The sequence below is a fragment of the Zootoca vivipara genome, chromosome 6 (assembly GCF_963506605.1).
Source record: "Zootoca vivipara chromosome 6, rZooViv1.1, whole genome shotgun sequence".
Classification (NCBI taxonomy): domain Eukaryota; kingdom Metazoa; phylum Chordata; class Lepidosauria; order Squamata; family Lacertidae; genus Zootoca; species Zootoca vivipara.
Genome location: NC_083281.1, coordinates 64,723,058 through 64,741,012, shown reverse-complemented (window position 1 = coordinate 64,741,012; position 17,955 = coordinate 64,723,058).

Genomic DNA, 17,955 nt, shown 5'->3' with positions numbered 1-17,955 from the left:
TAGGCTGAAATGTGATTGACAAGCAATAATTTGAACCCAAGTCTAAGTTCATCTCCTTTCCATTATACCCTTGTTCTGTTTCAGCCACGACGGTTTTCCCAAACCCTTGTCTCTCGCAGAGTGAGATGTGACTGGAAAAGGTGAACATTAAGTGCACTGCGACCTTTTTAGGACCTCACCTGCCAATTTAGTGCCATAGTGCCAAAGTTAAGTTTTGGGCAGTTAAAATTACACAGTGTGAACTTTTAATTTAACTGATCTGAGCTGCTGCTGAGTGACCGACTAAATAGGCAGTTTTGCTTGGCATATTTGAGTATTTTTAGAAACTTGAGCGGTGAAAAGTACATGGTAGCAAGACACTTCCCCTGTTGGGAAGAGAGAAGGAAGAGCACATATAGGGTTGATGGAGGATTGAACTCAAATGTACTCTTATGTCAAGGGCTGTAGCCTGAGATGGGAGTAGAAATAGTTGATCATCTAATCTTCTGCCTATGACTGCTGTGGATGGTATATTTTGTAGTGCAGGAGCTCATAACAACAGCCCCGGTAACCACACCACAAAGGAGAGTAAAAAATGCAGACAGCCATGGAATCTCCCCCAAAAGAAAATTATGAAATAATTTCTATTACAGAGAGAGGGACAGGGAGAGATTGAGATTTTTCAGTTTAGGGATAACAGACTTGCATGCTCAGAAGCACAACACAGCAATAATGATATTGGTGATGATAATGATGACGACGACAACAACAACAACAAGAAAAAGAACAATAACTTAGGCATATGCCATGGCATATAAATATGAAATTATTTTTCCCCCTTCCCCTTCATTCCAGATCACATTAAACTCAAGAGCATGCTCTACATAGAATAAACAAACACTCCAGACCTGGAATGCTGCACTCTTTGTAATTGTTCATTGTGATGTATGTGCAATCAAACTATGTAATATCATCTGGTGTGCCCAACTCCTTGGATGAGTCTTATTGATGTGTTATTCTTTCCCCATTGTGACAATGTTCCACAGGGATTACTATGTCCATATTAAGATCATGTACAGTTTCCCTCTCCCACTGATTGGCATCTGAAGAGAATTTCTTGGGAAATTCTTTTCTGAGAAATTTTGGGCCGGCTTTTCTCCTGGGTGAGATGAAAAGGAACCATGCGGTGACATCAACTCAGAATCAGTTTGTTATCTGCATCCTGTGCAAGGCTCTGCCTCCATGGTCAGAAGCAGTAATGGTTCTGAAAACCAGTTTCTGGAAACCATAGAAGTGGGGGTGCTCTTGTGCTCAGATCCTGCTTGCGGGTTTCCTACAGCCATCTGACAGGAACAAACTTCCAAACGTGAATGCCAAACTTGAAAGTTAAAAGTTCTGTTCAGCCAATGATTTTGATACACCTGGAAAATCAGCTCTGCTGAAGATGCCACCTTTTCTTAGGAAAACAGACAAGAAAGGCAGTTGTGGGGACTGCGAAGTAAACTTTGGTTGTTTCCAGGGCTGCGGTGCATGTAATAAGGAGGGTTCCATTGGCGTGGAATGGCTTGGCTCAGATAATGTTTTGGCAGGTGGGGGACCCAGTGAAGCATGCAGGAACCGTGTCAGCTTTGATAAAGCTAGCCAATCATTATGCGCCAGCCTGAAATATCAGTGCTGTCAGAGTCATTCCGGAATCACCAGCGAGCCCCTCGTTTATGAATAGGGAGCTATATTTTATGTTGCATGCGGTAATTGCAAGATGGACTGAGCTAAAACAGGTGGAGGGAGGGAAGAGGCTACCCTGTGGGGTGATTAATGCAGTCCTTATCGCCTTGCGATGTAGAAGAATTATTTAGAGGTGCAAACAGACTGCATGGCTGCTTCCCAGCAAGAAGTGTTACATTTAGGGTTGGCTATACTTGGGGATACAATATATCCTATATACCAACTTTGGGGAATCTCTAGCCTGAAGGTCTGATTAGGTCCATCAAGCGTCCCCAATTGGCCCGTGGCATGATTTGGCTTAAGCCATGCCGACCTGCACATCACCTGATGCCATTTTTTTTGGGGGGGGGTATTATTGTTTTATGTTTCGGTTTAATTATTTACTTCTGTTTTATCTTGTATTTTATTTTGTGAACCACCCTGAGATCTTTTGATGAAGGTTGGTATAAAACTTAAATAAATAAATAAATGGGGTTGGGGCAGGTAATGCAGCAATGCTGGATTTGGCTATATCTGTTTCCCTACCCCTGCTGTATGCTTATATTAAACTCATTCTCTGAGTGTATCCTTATGTATAGGTGAAACAGCACCAACCACACAAAAGATGGAGGAATCAGCAGGTTGGAAGGAATTGCAAGCTCTGTAGACAAACATCTGAAGAAAAAACCCTGAAGGGAGCAGGGGAAGAAGAAGGTCGAAAGAGACCCCTGAGGGTTGAACATTATCAGTGGAATGGAATGGAGTAATCTCAAGGAGGACATAGCTGGCTGGTTGGCACCCTGAATAGATTACAACCCCCCTCCCCCAAAAAAGAACAACGTAAACCAGTAAACAGTAGCAGACAGCTGCTCTGGTGTTTGTTGCAGGGAAGCCTGGCTATGAAAATGCTAATACATTGTTCATGCAAGGTTGACACCATGGCCTATTTTTTACCCTTTAAACTTGGGCACTTGCTGTACAAGTAGGAATCTGATTTCTTTCCCCACAAACTTGATTTCTTCCACTTAGACAACAAGTGTCAGGTTATCCTTAGGATCTGTAGAGCTCATGTATTTCTAAATAAAGATGCTTTGATATCATATGATGAGAGCATGAAAAGAGTTGGCCCATCTAATCCAGCATTGTGTTCTCACAGTGGCCAACCAGGTGCCTCTGGGAGGTCTGCAAGCAGGATGAGAAAAGGAGAGGAAGGGTGGAAGGCCTTGCCAGGATGCTGATCACTAGCAGGAACAGCCAGGACAGGACACTGAAGTCCAGTCAAATCCACCAGTATGCACCCTCCACCTGTGACAATTGTGTCTGTTGCCCTAATGGTGCGGCCAGTCCTGGCCATCAGAAACTTTTTGCGCAAGCCAAATCCCATTTCTGCCGGTGCTGCTTGAAATAAAAAGCAAAGCTGACTCTCTCTGCTGAGATTAAGCCGGCTGTGACAAAAGCGAGGAAGAGGCATCACTTCAGAGGTGCTGTTATTTAGCTCCCGAAACCATTCTCAGGCAGCCTGCAAAGATGGGTGACTTTGGTTACACTCCATTGCATTTTCTAATGCTTCTTATGTGTCTAACCATGTCTGATGGACTGCTGGCATTTGGAAAGGTCAGTGGGGGCAATAAACAAAGTGAGCAACAGTTTGGAGTCTGAAAGCAACTCAAGTCTCTGGAAATAACCTCCCCTCTCTACACTTTCCCCAACCAATACCCTTTGGCACTAAGGGCATGACCACCAGATCTGCAAAATCTCTCAATGAGGGCTGGGGACTCCCAACTGTAAAGCTGGCCCCTTCCAATCAAAGCCAATCTCGCCACCTTGTTGTGATCAAAACTCAGGAACTTGCTTTGTAGTGTTGCATTAAAATCAGTCCTGATTTTAATGCAACACTAAGGCTGCAATCCTAGCCCTACTTACCTGGAAGTTGTTGTCATCAGTCTGTCTCAAGAGACAATAGAGGGCACCTTGGGGTGTGAAGTCAAACCACTGGAGAATCAGTGCCTCCTGTGGCTGCAGAGGCTGGTATAATAATAATAATAATAATAATAATAATAATAATAATAATAATAATAATAATAATATTTATACCCCACCCATCTGGCTGGGTTTCCCCAGCCACTCTAGGCGTCTGCCAACAGAATATTAAAATACAATAATCTATTAAACATTAAAAGCTTCCCTAAACAGGGCTGCCTTCAGATGTCCTCTAAAAGTCTGGTAGTTGTTTTTCTCTGACATCTGATGGGAGGGCGTGCCATAGGGTGGGTGCCACTACTGAGAAGGCCCTCTGCCTGATTCCCTGCAACTTGGCTTCTCGCAAGGAGGGAACCGTCAAAAGGCCCTCGGCGCTGGACCTCAGTGTCCGGGCAGAACGATGGGGGTGGAGACATCATAACTGCTGCTTCCCATGATTTTGCTGTACTACCAGCACTGAAATGACCTCTCCGGGGTGCAAGCCTGGGCAGTGTGTATGGTGGTCTTCAGCTGTCCAGACAAACCTCCGTCTCAGCCTCACCGATGTGGTCCAAAGGAAAGCAGAGCAAGACATTTGGAACCAGCTTGGCTGCAGGAGTTGCTGGAAGGAGGCATATAATATGTCACCCAACCTCCTTAGAGACTCCAGTCCAGATTTGTGTAGGGTTTACTCTTTGACCTTTTCTTCTTCTGAAGAGGTCCTGTAAGGCAGTGGCTACAGATCTTTCCTCAGGGTTTACTCCCAAAGCTTTGATCACAAATGGGTATAGTCGCTAGGCAGTGGAGGTTTAGGATCAGAGTTTTCTCTCTCCTAGTTGGGCTACCATCTCAGGTTTATGAGCCCCATCGGACACTGAGATGTCGTTAACTGAACTTGAAACTGGGAAAAAATGAAAAATGGAGATAAATTGAAATTGATAGATTTGTCCATCCTTACTCATTGCATTGCATGTATGCATTAATACCCATTAATAACTAGTTATATAATGATGGAGGAATTGTCACCTTGTGTTGGCATTTTCTTGCCACAGTTGTTTGTACATGATTACTCTCATTGTTTTTCATGTGCACCATTTTTAACAACCATTATGTCAAGGCATACTCTTCTTTGTAAACTCAGGCACAAGTTGTAACCAAGTATAAATGGCAAAACACATACACAGTGAAGACAGCTGTGAATGGTGGTTACCTGCAGGTGGTTAAATGCCTGGAGTTCCCTGAATTAAACATGGAAGCAGTGATGAGGAAAGAATTACTCTACCGCTCTGGTGTTTGTTGCAGGGAAACCAGGCTATGAAAAGGCAAATCCCTTGTTCACCCCGGGTTGACACCATGGCATACAGTCATACCTCGGTTTAATTACGCCTCAGTTTGAGTATTTTCAGTTTAAGTACTCCGTGGACCCCGTCTGGAACAGATTAATCCACTTTCCATTACTTTCAATGGGAAAATTCGCTTCAGGTTAAGTACGCTTCAGTTTAAGTACTCCCTGGACCGTCTGGAATGGATTAAACCACTTTCCATTACTTTCAATGGGAAAGTTCGCTTCAAGTTAAGTATGCTTCAGGTTACGTACAGACTTCCGGAACCAATTGTGTTTTTAAACCGAGGTACCACTGTATCTGTTTATACACTTGCTGTACAAGTAGGAATCTGATTTCTTTTTCAACAGACTGATTCCGTTTAGACAACAGGTTATCCTTAGGGTCTGTAAAACTCGAGTCTTTCTACATAAAGATGCTTTAATGTCATTTGATTAGAACATAAGTAGAGCCTGGCTGCTGGCTCATCTAGTCCAGCATGTTCTCACAATCGCCAACCAGATGCCTTTGGGAGGTTCACAAGCAGGACCTCAATGCACACCCACACTTGTGATTCCCAACAACTAGTATTCAAAGGCATACTGCTTCTAATTGTGGAGGTACAGCATAGCCATCATTGCTGGTAGCCACAAATTTGTCCAGTCCTTTTTTTAAAACCACCCAAGTTGGGGGCCGCCACTGCCTCCTGTGGGAGTGAATTTCACTGTTTAAATGTGCACTGTGTGGAGAATCAGTTCCTTTTTGTCTCTCCAGAATCTTCCAGCGCTCAGCATGCTGTGGGCTGGAAGACACCCTTGAGGTGCCCATGTCCACAGTGGCCCATGAGTGGGCTTTTTCTTCTTCTTCTTCTTTTCATTTTGTGAAAACTTGTTTTACACAAAACAACCTTGTATATGTCACGAACAATTTGAGTTTGAGCATCAAAACGCCTGTCCCCAAAGAGGACACATACGGAATCATTCTCCCTTCTTCACAGGCAAAGACACAAGAACAAAAACAAAACAAAACCCAATACCTCTCCTTTGGTCTGGCTCCATGTCATGGATTTTCTTTCACTGGGGAGATCATTAGTGACTGCATAAGCTCAGGCAGTTGTTTCTTCTGCTGTGCACTAAACCTAATTTTTTTTGGGGGGTGTTATGTGTATATCTTCTCTTGCTTATTCTGCCATCAGGGTAGGTTTGAATGGGGAGCCATCCCACATTTTATATGCAGAATGAGATGACACATCAAGGGGAAACAATTCTGGATTCTGCCATTTCAGACTTTAGGTGGGGAATTGTAACAGCGTGTCCATGGCCCAGGAATCAGCTTTGCCTGCTGAACAGCAGCCTGAGGAGGGAGAAGGTCAAGTCACATCACCTGCAGCCAATCAGCCTTCAAGGACACAGAGGAGAAGTCACTGATGAGAACCAGCTGGCTTCAGCCTTCTTCAGCAGAGCTTCCAGCAGCTGTGAAGATTCTGGTAACAATGCTTGTAGTTCCTGGCCCTACCTTGTTGCTTCCTGCACTTCTTGGCCCTTGACCCCATGATCATTGGATTCCCTGACTTCTGGACTGTCTGAGCGCATAGATTGCTGTTTGCCCAACCCTAGGACTGGACCTGACTTCAGATGCTGACTCTGCCTCCAGGCAAGTACACCTCAAAGTCTCTTCTGGTTAACTGGCATCCCACTCTTTACTGAGCTTTGCACGTTGTTGCTCAACCATGAGACTACGACACAATGTAGGGAGGGAGGCTGCTCTCTTAATTTATCTCTAAAATATATTCCCTGCCCTTCAATGCCTAATTCCCAGGGCAGCTTTTACACCATGTAAAATGTAATGCATGTATTACCCCAGAGTAGCCAAACTGAGGGAATCAGAGTGGATCTCTGCAATTGGATTATAGATCCCACTGCTAATCAATCAGAAGACCTAATTTCAGCCAAATGGATTGGTTAAACTGTACTAAACATAGCTAAGCTATGGAACTTGCTCCCACAGATGGCAGTAATGGCCACCGATTCAGAGAAAACTAGGCCTCTCAGGCTTGGGAGCATCTTGTGAGGGAAGTGTCCTAAGAGTGATTGCTTTCGATTATTCCACTTGGCAAGTCCTCCATTCCTCACCCTGAGATTGCTATGCAGACATAGATCTCTTATTTATAATTATAGCTACCAGCAATTACTTTGATAACTATGGATTAATTAAGGGGAAAACACAACCCTATACTATTAAAGCGTTAACAGATAAAGCAGCAGCAATTCCTTCCACTTCCTTGTTTGCCTTGTCAAATTGGCCCATTAAATCTTTGTATGCTGCACCTATAATTGCGAAGCTCCAATTATCATACCTTTAGCTAAAAGAGGCGATAAGGGGTTTTTTTTTTGCCGAACGCAATAAGAGATAAAAGGAGAAGGTTCCGGTTTCCGCCTGCGTTCCGGTTTCCGCCTGCAGGAATGGCGGACCTGTTTTCCATCTCTCTGACCTTCGTAAGGAATTTGGCGGTTGCTAGGGGAGTAAATGGCAACCCCCTACCCTCTCCGGGGGTTACGGAGAGGGGCCGCTGGCCCGCGATGCCCCCAGACCCACTCCGACTGTTTTTGGAGTGGGGGGAGCTTGGGCTGAGCACTTACGACGGCCAGGACTCCCGGACGCTAATCTGCATGGCGGGGATTTCCATGGTTAAAGAAGATAATTAGGCTTAAATCTATGGACATACTTCAGAAGGAGGGGAAGAAGCGCTGTTTACTGCTGAGAATTTTATGCTGCTGAGCGAGAGGAGTCAAAGAATGTACGGCATCTGGAAGAAGGATTGATGGGGACGGAGCGATAAGGGAAGCAAGTTTTTATTTTTTCTTCATATTGTTGCCTCGTATCTTCCCGGACGCGATGTCCTGGCTTGTTTGGAGTGAAAGAGAAGCAAAAGACTGTGTGAGTTGAACTCTATAGCTGTTGTTACTGAGCATATTTCTTAAAGACGTGAAGTTGCCGATGAGAAAAGCCCCCCCCTAGTCAGACGGAAGGAGTTCTGGACGCGTTCGGAGGATTTATGAGCTGTGACGCACTTTAAATTGGAGCAGCGACCTGAAGCTAAGTTCAGCTATAGGGCAAGGAGATCCATTAATTTACCAAGAGTTCATGGTTGGATGTTTGGGTCTCCTGCCTGAAAAAGCTGTAAATTCTATAAAGATAAATAAATCGTAAATCTTCATGGCTATGAGAGAAAATGAAAGTGATTTGAGCCTTTTAAGATGGCGCTGCTACTCCGTCGCAACAGGGAGCTCCACTAAGAAGATTTATGGGGAGGCTGGACTGATTAACTCACACAGGAGAAAGAACATCTGTGAAACTTCGTTTGACATTTATCTCAGCAGCTGGAACAATCGGATGAAAGTGGAAAACATCTAGGTGACTGTAAGGGGAAGATTTGGAATATTATGAGCTTGGAGGACGATTTGAACTTTAGAAATAAGACGGCAGTGGACAGTTGCGAGGAATTCCCAATTTCTTGAAGCATGGGAACCCAAAAATAAATTATTTAGATGATTTGGCATAACATTCGGTTTGATTGATATATATATGTGTATAATTTGAAATATTGAAATGTGATATAATTGGTTTTAATTGGAAAATTAATAAAAATATTTAAAAAAAAAAAAAAAAGAGATAAAAGGAGAAGGTTGCCTTAGAATAACTTTTCCAAAAAGTGATCAACACCAAGTGTATAATTCTGATAAGAGCCCCAAGCAGATGACTTTAAAATTTCTCTGATTATCTCCAAGCGAACAACGCTTAAAGATGGAAAGAGGGGGGAATACTTAGCTTCTTAGCGGAGATGTCAAAATGGGCCCTCATCCTTTTTCCTGTGCCTCCCTCCAGCCTACCCCAGCAAGCTCATAGGAACCTGTGTCGATAGGCCACCCATCCAAGGCCAGAGATGAGAAGGAAATAGCCTTCCTGAACTACAATTTTCTTGAAGGTTATCTAGAAAAGTGTGATCATTTTTAGAACTACTTAAGCCTACCCATTGGTGCTGACCTTAAAAAATTTCATTTTCTATTTGGGACTGCCTTTCAGAGAGCAATTAACTAGGGGAAAGAGCTTTTCAGTATCCAACAGCTGAGGCAATTACATACATTCAAAAATACTATCACCTGTGTGAAATACCTAAAAGAAATTTACTTCAGACATACGTGCACACACACACATGGATAGGCAACAGAGCTAAGGCAAGGCTATTCCCACTCTGTAGGAAGGGTGAGTTTGCCAAACACATCCATTTCCTGGAGAAGCCTCTGGTTGGTGTCTCTCAAGGGGTGGGGGCCTGGGGGATCACGAGGGCTCAAGAACCCAATGGAAAGGGGCATCTGGCCAGCTAGCTCCACTCCCAGTTTGTCCTTTGTCCTTCCTTGCAGTGCCATCCATCTCTTCTTAAAAAAAGTAGGCTTTTCTAGTTGCACATTTGGGACTGAGTATTTTTGGGAGCCCCTTATTGGCCCCTGGGACTCCTCTTTTTGTCTTATTCCACACTGTTGGGTGATCCTCATTGACCTTTATATGATTTGTTCGGGGAGTTTTTTGTATGACTGTCTGGTTTGTTTGGCATTTTGTGTGGACAGGTAAGGGGTATTTAAAGCCCTAAATGGCTTGTGTCCCAAGCATCTGAAAGACTGCCGCCTCCCATACAGACTCCTTCAGGTGCTAAGATTGGTAGAGGGGGGCCCTCTTGGTAGTTCCTCCGTCCTCGGAAAATCCTGTGAATGTATTTTTGGATGAACTGAGTCATGGGGGTGGGGAGGGAGCTTGTGTGAATTCAACAGTGCTTAGTTTGTTTTTGGTTGTTAGTTAATATTTTGTGGATTATGAATGCTGAGAGCCAGTGTGGTGTAGTGGTTAAGAGCGGTAGACTCATAATCTGGGGGACCGGGTTCGCGTCTCCGCTCCTCCACATGCAGCTGCTGGGTGACCTTGGGCTAGTCACACTTCTTTGAAGTCTCTCAGCCCCACCCACCTCACAGGGTGTCTGTTGTGGGGGAGGAGGGGAAAGGAGATTGTTAGCCGCTTTGAGACTCCTTCGGGTAGTGATAAAGCGGGATATCAAATCCAAACTACTACTACTACTGTAATGCTTTGCGAATTTTATAATGACTTTTCTTGTGGTTGTGCTGTTTAACCTATTTTTTAAAGTTGTCTTATAATAGTGTTTTATAGAAGGTGGTTGTTTTATTGATGATTTGTTAATTTTTTATATAATTTATGTTGCAATTGTTATATTCTACTATGTTGCTACATACTGTATGTCAGCAACTTTGTGACTTGTGAGTGAAAAGTGGCAGAGAATTATAATTAATGAAATGGAATAAATCAGGTAGTGATTCCAGCCTGGGAGAGGGCAGAGGCGTAGGAAGATAGGGGCGGTAGGGGCAGATCGCCATGAGCGACGCGATCCCAGGGGCGCCATCATAGCTGCCAAGTTTTCCCTTTTCTCGCGAGGAAGCCTATTCAGCATAATGGAATTTCCCTTTAAAAAAGGGAGAACTTGGCAGCTATGGGCGCCATCGCTGCTGCCCGCCCCGCCCCCAAAGGCACGCTCCGCCCCAAAACGTGCGCCACGTCATTGCACACGGCGTGCCCCGCCCCCAGAACATGCGCCACATCACTGGGGGCAGCATGCCTACTCTCCGCCCCTGGTGGCAGAGCATGAACCTCTGCCACTGTGAGAGGGCATTCTCAGTGGCAGCCCTTAAATTTTGGGACTTCTGCAGCACAGAGGTACATCTGGCACCTTCATTATACAGCTTTGGGTCAATGCTGAAGCCACACTGCCATATCCCCCAACATGTTGAGGCCAGAAACGGGGATGTGTGTCTTCCTATTCATGCTCCCATCTGAGTCACCTGCCTTTGCAAGAGGTTGCAATCTTACACATTTTGGGGCTCCACAATCTCACATGTTTTGCCTCCCCCCCCCCCGATGCCCTGATTTAGTCAAGGCAGTTGAGGGATATGCAACTCTTTACCTTGACTTTTGACACTTGAGGTGAATGTTTTTAGGACCCACCTTACTTTTGTGATTGGAAGTTGTTTTAAAATGTTTTTCATACTGTGTTTTACAGTTGTAACCTGCCTTGGGACCTTAATGGATAAGCACCCTGAGGCATTATTGGGCTAAGGGCACTATTCAATTATCTTCCACAGCTTTAGGCTTTTCCTGGTTCTTGTGGGTGCCCTTTAGGCCTGGCATGCACACCTTCATGAATGCTGAACAGCTGGGGCCATGTTGGGTTTACATCCCCAAGGCTCTATTTGCTGGGAGGGAAAGTGTGGGAGTCACAGAATGCAGAATGTGGAACCCCCTGCTCTAGGTGTTTTGAACTACAACTCCCATTATCTCTGACTATTGGCCATGCTGGTTGAGAGCTGATGGACGTTGAAGTCCAGCACCATCTGGGTTGAATCACTATGCCTGAATTGTCCTTGGCACAGGAATCCACTCTCACTCTTGTTAAGCACCATCTGGGTCCCTTTACCTTTACCTATATGTATGACACCACACCATTAATAACAACACATATATGGGAAGCGCACAACGTATGTGGGGGTTCTGGGGATTGTGTCTAAAGCTGAAGTTGTGTACAGTCAAAACACACTAGGTTTAATGGTTGGTGGGATTGCCAAAGTCTTTTTTTCCTGGATGCCTGCCCCCTACCTACCTACCTACCTACCTACCTACCTACCTATCTATCGCTGTCTGTCTGTCTGTCTGTTTAATGCCAACCACATAAAGCTGAATGTGCAGAAGTTAAATGTGTGTAATTTGCAGGCTTACTGTACAGCCCCAGAACATCCTGTAACTTCAAGAGGGAGATTGTACAGAAGCAGTGGAAATAGTATTGTCTTTGCCTTTTGCTGGTGTTGGAGGTAGGGAGTTTTGTGCTACCCTTTGATCCTGATTTGTTCACCAGCAATGGGAAGAGTGACGTAATGTGGAGCCCTTGGAATCCTCATTGAATTCCAGCTTGTTGTGGCTTCATCAGATAGTACAACCAAATGAGCTAAAACCAAATCTAAGTTTGCTTTGCAACATGTCAGGTATTTGAAATCTCAAACTTTTGATTTTTAAGGGATTCTTTATTTTTAAAATTAAAAATGCATAAATTTTGTTGTGTCTTTGTGAAACTGTCCAGTTTCATATCTTTTTGAGCTATGGACAGCCTTTGTTTTTAATTAACATAAGCTTGTTAATTCTCCCCTTCACCACCACCACTTTACAAAAAAATCCACATTTCAACTGAAACATGAAGTGATTTGGCCAAACAAGTGTGTCATATATAAAGAAAGAAGTGTTGCCACACACATACATACCACTTCTCAAATCCTGTAGTGCAAAACATTGCCAAGGCTTTTGAAACTGTGGAATTCAATTTGTGGAGGGGTATAAAGGTGACATATTGTGTGCAGGGCCAGTAATTTTGAGAAATACATAAAAAGAGGGAAAGGGCACCGTTAAGAGCAGGAGAGATAAAAGCTTGGCTGTTCTGAAGCAGAACTCACTGCCCTTAGTATAAAGGGCTGGGTTGGTGGGAGGGTGAATTAAAAACTGTATCAACCTGTCCTCTATTAAGCAAGGAAGCAGGAAGAAACATCAAAGCAACAATTGTTCCCTGAGAACCCAAGAGGGTTTTGTCCATCTTTGGAGCTGTTCCTGGGCAAAAGAATAAAAATAAATAAAGGCAAGCAAGCATTTGTGGTATAATTGATACATCTACTGCTCCCCTGCCCCCTGCAAAGGTCATTAGTGTTCAGATTGGAGCCTTTGTCTCTCGGTGTTCTTGGCATCCCTGGATTGCCTATGATGCATCTGGGTTTCTAATTGCTTTTAGAGCTAGCTGGAAGGGATGCTGCATGCAAAGTGAGAGAAGACAGGCAAATGTGGCTAGTTTGGCAGACCTCAAGAAAGGATGGGGTCAGTCTTACACACTGCACAGTCTTACACACCGCAAGTCAGTTTCACCAGAGAAAGAGGGAATAAAAAGCAGGTCAAAAGAAAGTGGAGAGGGGGTGGGGTGGGGCTTCGGGACACGCTTGTGTTGCAGAACAGCTGACTGGTTTATTAAGGCTGAGGCAGTTTGCAATGTGGGGGGGAATAGAGTGTCCTGCTTACCACACCAATTGCTCCAGGTTGATTGGGGGGCAGCCATGATTTTGAGAGTCTTGAGTGGCAAGCAGGCCCACTCAGGGTAGACCCATTGAAGTTAAGGGACATGACTAACTTAGGTTCGTTAATTTGAGTGGGTCTATGCTGAGTAGCAAAGTCCCACTCTGCAGTCATTCAAGTTTTTGAAAAGAACCTTACTTCCTTCTGTTTCCTTCAGAAGCTGCTGTTGGGTCATCATACCATCTAGCGCAGCATCCTCTACACTGCAGCTTTCCAGGGTTTTAGGAAGGAGTCTTTCCCAGCCCTACCTGGAGATGCCTGGTCTAAAGCAGGGCACAACTGAACTCTTGACATGTTCCCTGGTGAAGGCCTCTTAGCTCCCCCACCTTCTCACTGCCCATTGGTGATTAAGGAGTCAGGGTTGTTGGCTTTTCACCTATGGAAAGTACATAGAGCTGAAGGACAAAGTTGGAAAGGTGACAATCTTGCCCACTTCCTCTTCCATCTCTATCTGCTTTTTGAAGACTTGGGTTAATGATTTCACTTGGATCCTTTGGGGGAAACAAAGGGTATGTGTGAGCACACATATTCTCTCTCTTTTCTGTCTCTTGGAGGTGGGAGATGTTAAGGAAGACTTCTTTACACAACAACTGTTCACAGTCATCACTTCGAATTAACTCCTATGATCACAAAGCATTCTAACTTTGGGCAGGATGGGAAGGGTCAGTCATAGAATACTGAAAACCAGTGCACCTATCCAGTATCTGATATTGAAGATCATTTGTAGCTGGAATGCCCAGATATAGGAGGATCTGTGAATTTCCAGGGAGCTAAGGAGATGGGGAGCTTCAGAAATGGGGGTGGAAGTTTGAAGAGACAAATTGATGAAGATGACAGGAAAGGAATAGCGAGGTACTTAAATATAAATACTTAGACATAAATAGAACAAATGTTCATTTTACTTGGGGCCTAGGATTTGGAGGGGGGGTTGTGCGTCTGGAAGGAATGAGTTCATATGCACAGTTCTGAATTCCAAATATTTACCAGTGAAACATTTCACTGCACGTTCCTAGTAGATAACCGGGGGGGGGGGAGATCCACTCCAGGTCCCATCCCCACTGCTGGAGCTGTCATTTGGCCTTCCTCATGTGAGTAGCTTGGCATATGATAATGAGGGTTAATGAGGACAAATCTTCTTTTCAGCAAGAAAGCAGTTGCATAGTCTACTTTAATAAATCAGAAAATAATAATAAAAAGAGCCACAGCAGTAGTCTTCCTTCTTCGTGACAGACACAGCAAAAGAGAGAGAGAGAGAGAGAGAGAGAGAGAGAGAGAGAGAGAGCTGTCATACCAATTACCCCTTGCTCCCTTAGCATACATGAATCTGCCTACTTTAACTTTATTTGCTCATAACTTGCTGGCCATGTGTTTATAGAATTATAGAGCTGGAAGGGACCCCAAAAAGTGCCATATGCACAAAGGTTGGTTCACTCCTAGTTGCATTGCATCGTGGGATTTGTGAGTACAATTCCCAGTTATGCTTCTGCATGCTACCTCATCAAGGCTGCAATCCTATGCACAGCTTACTTGAGAGTTACTTAGAAGCAAACTCCATGGATCTCAGTTGGGACTCACTTCTGAGTAAACTGTATTGGATCAGATTTCATGTGCCCTAGATTGCAAGGCCCCATCCAATTCAATACAAGGCATGCCCATAGAGAAGTAAGCATGAAACTTTCTCTCAACCTTAAGAAACCTTAAGAACTTTGGGTCCACCATCCAATGGCACCCACTTTGATCTTTAATATGGGTCACAGCTTTCCAAAACAAAGATCCTCACCTTTGCAACTTTTTGTTAAAATGGACAACTCCGTGATGCTGACATGACCGAGATAAGGCAAAACAAACCACTGATATTTTTTTTTTAATGAAGTTACTTTAGACTGGTATCTGAAGCGAAAATAAAATCCCACAGAAGGAATTCAGTCCTCTAACACTGAAGCATTTTAAATGCTTTTTAAAAAAAAGGTATGCAAGATCCCAAGATAAAGGTATAAATACTATTAACTTGTATCTCATAACAGTTCATTGCATATTTAATCTGCTGCTCAGTGATGCATCTCACCACATTTTACAGTTTTCTGGTTTTGGAAAGGAGAAGTAGAAGTCTGCTCTTCCATACAGAGCAACTTTCCCACATTTCTTTTGAATACACAATGCCTTATTATGGACTTCCGGTGAAGGTGCGCTAGTGAGTGGATCGGGTTGAAAGAGCTCCGACAATAGCGGAGCGAAAAACTGCAGTTAGTGGGAGAACGGGGGGCGTTTGGCGCCCGAAAACCCCCCACATAGAAAGGCAGAGGTACGGGGCCCCTGCCGAGATAACAAAAGCGGCGTAGAGTGGCGGAACTCTGTCGCGGCACCCCTAAAAGGTGAAAGCGGCGGAGAGGAGCCAGACGCGACTTCGGCGGTAGCGGCGGTAAGAGCAGCGATCGCTACAAAGTAACTGCAGACGCGGCGCCCCAGAGATCCACCTAGCAAGCACCAGAGCTCTTCGGCTGAAGGAAAAATAGGAAATTCCGTCCCGTGAGTTGGAGGAGAACATTTTAAAAGGGCTATAATTACTGCACGGGTCGGGGGGAAGAGTCGAAGGAACTTTTTTAATGTGTCGCTAGAGACTTGCGATCGATAGCCCTGCGGATCGTTAGTAAAATTGTGCTTCAGACCACGGACTGATTACGGGGGGTAACAGAAGAGCGAGGAAATATATAATATAAAAGGAATAACCCCCAAATAACTGAGCCAAGATCTTTGTTTTAACTTGTTTCAAAATGGAGACTTGGAGGAGTGCCAGGCTCTGCTAAAAAGACTCTCATTGAGCAGAGAAGAGGAGGGGGAAGAACGGAGAGAAAGAGGAGGAGGAGAGGGGGGAAAGCGAAGGCGACGTGACAACTCACACGGCTTGCACAGCTAGGATTACAGCTGAGAGGTGTGGGAGGGAACGCTGTGACCTGAACTGTTGGCAAGCTGCCATAAAAGAAAAAAGATCTGTGTCGCTGGAGAGCTCCCCCCCCCACTCTTGTCGCTGATCCCTTCTGAAGCAGACTGAAGCAAAGAGAATGATTTTCTAAAGGTGGGAGAGGGGACTCCCAAGGAAGAGAATAAAGGGGAATCTGTCAAACTAAGGGACTTAAACTAGCAGAAAGCATTTGAGAGATAGACTTAAAGGAAGGAGATTGTACAGCAGAGCATGCCTTTGAAAAAATATAAAGAACAGCAAGGGTCTGCGACAACAATGGCAGGAAGTCAACAAAGGAGACAATCTATGACTACACCAGGTGACAACGATGCTCTGTCGGACATAAAGGAGCTTATAACAGAAATGAATAAGTCTATAAATGAGAAATTAGACGCTGTGGAATACAATCTCCAATCTAAAATTGAAGGAAATTCTAAAATGATCGCAGATCTGTCTGGCCAAATAAAGGAACTGCATGGGAAAAACAAAGAGCTGGATAAAGCGGTTAAGGACTTAAGTGTTAAAATGAACAAACAGGAGGAAGCCATAAAGAAAGTGACAATGGAAAACAAAGAAATGAAGGCCGCAAGAGAAAAAGACGAAGAAGAGGAAAAAAAGAGAAAGAAGATACAGGAGGACTTAGCGGACCAAATTGCGCTTCTGGAGATGAAGCAAAAAGAACTGCATCTGAGGATGAGAGGCGTACCGGAGACTGCGGGTGAACAAGTAGAAGAGAAGATAATTAAAGGACTGGCTGAATGGCTGCAAGTGAAGGAGGAGGACTTAGCAATGGATATTGAGAAAGTGTACAGAATAAGAATTGATAGAGCAAAGAATATTAAGGGGCCAGGAGACTGCATGTTAATTTTGAATTCCATATTTCTGAAAGATAAAATCTTCCAAAAGAAAAAACAGGAAAATCTAACTATAGAAGGAAGGACAATAGCTATATTTAGGGAGATACCCAGAAGGTTCAGAATGAAAAGACAGGCTTACAAAGACTTGACAGAGGCCCTAACAAAACAGGGTATTTGGTTTGCTTGGGAGTATCCCGAGGGGCTCACCTTTGTATTTAAAGGTAGAAAAAGAACATTCCGATCGGTGGAAGAAGCGGAGAGATTCTGTAATAGAAACAGGAAAGAGCTCTTTAAGGAAGGGGAGGAAGGGGGAGACGAACTTGAATGATTGAATGGGAGATTAGCAAAAATAGTCTGAACTGATAATCTGATCTGTTGAATTTTCTTCTTTGTAAGTTTAGGTGTACAAGTAACCCTGAGAGTAATAGCAGAAGTGCCAAACTGGATCATAACCTCTTCTTTAGAAAAATTCATTCTACTTTGTATTAAAGCTGTTTCGAGAGAATAATCTGCCTATGTAGAAATATTTTTTAGAAATCTTTTTTTGTGTGAAATTTAATAAAGTAATGGATCTTAATATTGTTTCTTGGAATACCAACGGGTTAAATAATAAGTGTAAACGTAACAAGATAGAACGCATATTGAAAAAGAATAATTGGAATGTTATTGCGCTCCAAGAAACCCATATTTCTAAAAAACACGAGAGAATATTAGTCAATAAAAGATTAGGAACGGAATTTTTTTCATGCAATAAGAAAAAGAAAAAGGGGGTAGTAATCTATGTCAGACAAAATATCAAATCGGAGAAATTATTTCAGGATGAGGAGGGTAGGATGGTGGGAGTGAGACTAACTATCCCAGATAAGAATGTAGTAGTGATAAATATCTACGCGCCAAACGGTTGTAAAAAAGATTTCTTTAAAAAATTGGGAGAAAAGATGGGAGAGTATAT